A 5,057-nucleotide genomic window follows, 5' to 3' on the forward strand; every position below is an offset into this window, starting at 1 on the left:
AGAAGCAAACAATTCGTACATAGTGCAAGTAATATACTTATGCAAAAGGTAAAACAGTTTGGTAGATCTGACAGTTGGATTTAGAACAACCAAATTCTTCTAAAATAAAGAGTTAGTTGAATTAACACAAGAGTTAGTTTTTGTCTATTTCAACATGTGCAGCTAGGTTGTTACGTGTATACGAATTGTCCAGAAAGGACTGAACACGTGAACATATATAATTATACAATATCATATAAAATAATCTTCATACGACTCAAAAGGCTACTGATAGTAAAGGTCAGGTTCAGTTCTTACCATATATATATATATATATATATTTCTTATGCGTGTTGAGTTGCACAAGGAAGATCTAATAGTTCAATCCAGCGTGTCATATACTGTTAAACAAAAAAGAAGGGGAAGCTCGATAAATTGGTCATCTAAACTGAAAGAGGACTCACTCAATACATATTGTGCTCCACAGCATTTGGTATAAACAAAGTTCCAGAATTTTGTGCAGGCATGTTGTGGTCTCAGTTCAAAGGAGCATATCAGTAGGCACTAACAAAACATTATTCTTGTAATATATTAGCGAGATATGTACAGAAGATCCTAGAACCAAGGCACTTCCAAGTTGACAAGGTAAGCAAATAAGTACACAAGAGGAAAGAAAATAAACAGGGTATTCACTTTACAAAGCAAATGGAACATATGAAAGATGGTAATGCCCAAAGTTTGATGAGATACAGGATAATAGTTCAGTCAAAGGCACATACAATTTTTGCTTGAGCATTGAGGAAGTAGTGTTACTTCAAGCTTCATAAAGTGTCATGCCTGAAGTGAGGCATACACCTGTTACCATGCAGAATGACTTAGCCCCAGACGGGAACTGAAAAAGAAGGAAAAGAGCAGTAGGGAAGTCAGAACCATCTAGCTGACACCAAACAAAATCTAGTTATGACATCAAGTACTCCATGCATTGCAAAACAACACAATAAAATGGTTGGCTAACCAGCAATGACTTGACAAGCAAGGAAGCAAGTCAGCAACATGCATTCACAATAGTAGTCGGGCACTAAGGATTACCAGCCAGGAAAGCGTCCAGAAATCCCAATTGAATTACATTAAAAAAGGAAATCCTAATTGAATCTTCTTTTTTTAATAGCAATTGCACACCTACACCTGCAAGGGAGGACATGGCAGCTAACCTTTGGCTGGGCGTACCAACAGTAGCGCAAACATTGTTGCCTATTTTGTAATTTGACTATTGAGCTCTCTGGTTTTGGAGCCCACGAGACCGACAGACCACTAATAATATCGGTGAACCTTGTAACCATTCTTTCTTGTAGCAGGTGAAATAACAGATCCACATGCCCTTAGGCAAAAACCTGCAGATAAGTATTACCACAAGTATTGGAAGCTTTTGGGTGGCAAGCAATGCAGACTGTTTTGCACCCACTGAAGCTAATAGTGATCAACCTTTCTTGTCTTCAATTCTCATATCTGATTTTCGCATACACGAGGGAGAGCAACATTATCAGGCCAGCATATCCTGAATATCTGCACATTACTATCAAAGTTGTTATAGAAACAATCAATAATACTTAATATTCTTCACCTGGTTGTCGGGTGATGTTCGGCTCGAAGCAACCATCACGTGTAGATGACTATGAGAGAAGAAATAATTAGGTTTCAAACCGAGTTCATACAAATTAAACAGAACCTCTGCAGTATTAAACAGATGCAATAGGAGCAGCTATCAGGGTACATGTAAAATGAACTTGGGAATTATGAAACACTTTTGTAGTGAGTGGCAACGAAATTTGAAAATGTTGACATATATGAGCTCGGGTCTATGTAATTACAAGTTAGTCTACTTATGACCATTGCAAAGTATCATGGACTGACCTCAGGAGTCCAGCATAGACTTCAACTAAGTGAACACTGAATAAGCAGTAAGTATACTGTGAAATGTAGTTAGTCAAGTATAAATGCCAAAGCTTATACAAACTATGAAACACTGCAAATTGTATCTTCATACAAAGAGTAAAGCTATGCGTTGAAACCCCAACTTACTTAACATCCAAATCTGAAAAGCACTCCATCTTAGGGAACAACTGAGACCTTGTGTGACTGCCAAACTTCTGTGTACAACAGTCATTACAACTCTGAAATATACTATGAAACAAAGTATAAATAACCAACAAATTTAGCAAATGCTGACTCCAGTTGCCCATATCCATGCACTTGATGTATGCATAAATTACAAAATTCTAGAAACCATGGATATTAATTGACCAAATCCCTAACCTCCCAATGCAAAATCATAGGTCTAGACATGGGGAGAGAAATGTGATTCAGTTGTTCAACCTTTCAAAGATGCATGGCTGCTTCTGGGGAAACAGCAACGAGCACACGCCCATGACGCCGCAGGCTATGGATGTCCTCGTGCGCCGCCTCTGACCCACCGCACCTTGTAGCTGCCGGCAACCACACCCTCCTCGGCGAAGGCCTTCGGTTCTTGACGCAGACCCGCTCCATGAATGTGCGCATCACCGCCTGCAACCTTCCGACGAAAGAGCCGATCCAGGACGCCCTCCGACCCTGGCACGCGCTCCCGCACCAACACCGATGGACCTGCAACAGTCCACACCGCCGCACCCAAGCCGGACTACCCACCACGGTGATTGCCTCCCTGCTCAGAGATTTCACAGCAACCGCGAGCGCTACCTGTCCCTTCCACCTTGGCGTCGCTGCCCTCCTCATCCTCGTCCTTGTCCTCCTCGGGCTCGACACGGGCAGGGAGCGAGGGCGGCACGGAGGTGGATTGGAGCCGCGAAGGCCATCGTCACGCGGGCCTCGTCGATGTCCTCGTCATCGGGCTTAGCGCGGGTGGGAAGCGGGGGCGGCGCGGAGGTAGATCGGAGTCGCGGAGGGTTGGGGACTTGCGAGGGAGAAAGAGGAGGCGTCGGCGTGCTAGCGGTTGGGAGCATTGGGAGGTTAGGGATTGGATACAGCCGTGCGCGTGGGTCGCGGGATCGGACGGTTGAAAAGCATAATGAGAAAGCGGGAGAGACCGGTCGTCGGTGGAGGCTGTCCGCCGGCGGGATAGAAGATGGAGCGGTGGAGCGGCGGTGGCGCTGGGCACTGGAGGCCGCGACCGCGGCTGGAGGCGAGCAAGCGGGCGGGGGCGCAGCCGCGCAGGGCTGGATGCCGCGGACGGGGCTAGGGTTTCACGGAGATGGGCCTCGCAGAACACAAATCGGCAGATGGGCCTCACACGGCGTATGTGGCTGTCTTTATTTTTTTGCAAGGTAAAATTAGTACCACATTGCCCACCGATTGGTGTTGAAACCTGCTTATATGTCTTCCTGTGCATGTAGTAGTACGATTGTTATCACACAGTGCATGTGTCTTCTTGTGCACGTGACATGTGCAGTAGTTCTATTTTTTGTAAAAAAATGTGTTATGGAATAAACCAGGAGCATGCACACAGGAGCAAGTACGTGGGCCCTACCTGTCAGAGACTACACGGCAGAACACAAAAAGGCTGGCTACTATTGCTAACTTAATAAGTAGTAGAGATTATCAACTTATTTTTGCATTACTATTATTATGAAGAAACAGGAATAACATCAAATTACAAATGTACCTTCAGCTTGGAAGGAGATGAAAATACAGGTGTGACGCAAGAACAAATGCCAAGTCAGCGTGAACAGTACGGGGGTACTGTTCACCTATTTATAGGCACGGGACATAGCCCATATAAAATTACATTCATGCCCTTTACATTTGGTAGTAATTCTATAGTAATCCACCGAGGTCTGAACAGCCTTTTCATCTTTAAGTCGGTTTCTTTTTCTGCTACCACGCCGAAGCTTTCCCGCTCACATCTTCGGCGTTGTATCAACCTTCGTATTACTTTGGGCTTCTCCTACTGTGATATCGACTCGAGTCCGAAGATACCTGTTTACACATTATACTCCAGAAACACTATTAAATCTTGTTTTTGAGGACCTTCGGAAGCCGAAGGCCCCCAACAGCAGCAGACCGTGCCGTCAATTTATAGGGGCACTAAGCGGTGGCCAGTGAATTTGGTTTGGCGTGGTGGCGGCCAGAGAGGAAGAGGGGCACTGGCGCATACGATTGGTGGCCTCAATCGTGGCAACCTCACCGGTGATCTCTGGATAGGTCAGTACGAGTCACGACAGCATGGTTAAAGTGCTGAGGCACGTGGCACAAGACCGCGAGGTGTCTAACTCCGGCGAGGGTTGATTCAAGGCGATCGGGGTAGAGTGGACACGACGGCCGGACGGAACAGTGCCTTAAGCTCATCCGTGGGGAAGATCTTTTTACCGCGAGACGTTATCCGGGCACCGGTGAGCACGAATCACCTCACCGACATGAATCCACTCACGGGGTCGCTGGCGGCTGGTTCATTGAACCAACAGATTTTTCTGGTCACTGTACCATCAGGATCTTCTTCAGTCAGTCTGACAGATCATGTTTGGGGCAAATTTCCTCCCGATTTTGTAGGGTGACTAGATCAATGCTCTGCAGCAAAGTTGTAGCCTAATAGACCAGCTTTAACTTTGTTACAGTGTGCATCCACAAAAAGTCGTAGGATCTTACTCAAAATCGAGCTCTAAGTTCATCCAATTTCAATGTTACTGAAAGTTCAAACTTAAGGTGACCTGACAGCCTGACATTGGATCAAATTTTCTCAAAATCTTTCATGGCACCAAGGCTTAATCCCTATAGCAAAGTTGTCCTCCTTACATAGCTCTACAAACTTGATGTGCTGACCTAGGGCAAAATCCTCATAATTTGGAAGATACAGGGTTCTAAAGTTGGTCCAAATGCATTGAATTTCAGATTTAGCTATATGATCACAAAAATGGCCTTTTTGCATTTAGGCCCAAATCTCATGGGTTCTTTTGCAAATCTCCAAATATGTGAACCATATGACTTGAGGTACCCTAATTTCATGATTGTTGCACTTAGGTCCAAAAGTGTGCATATTTTTACAAATAACCCCCTAGGGTTTCTGTCCAGGGTTTTCCAAGGTCTATTTA

The sequence above is a fragment of the Zea mays genome, chromosome 4 (genome assembly GCF_902167145.1).
Source record: "Zea mays cultivar B73 chromosome 4, Zm-B73-REFERENCE-NAM-5.0, whole genome shotgun sequence".
Taxonomy (NCBI): Eukaryota; Viridiplantae; Streptophyta; class Magnoliopsida; order Poales; family Poaceae; genus Zea; species Zea mays.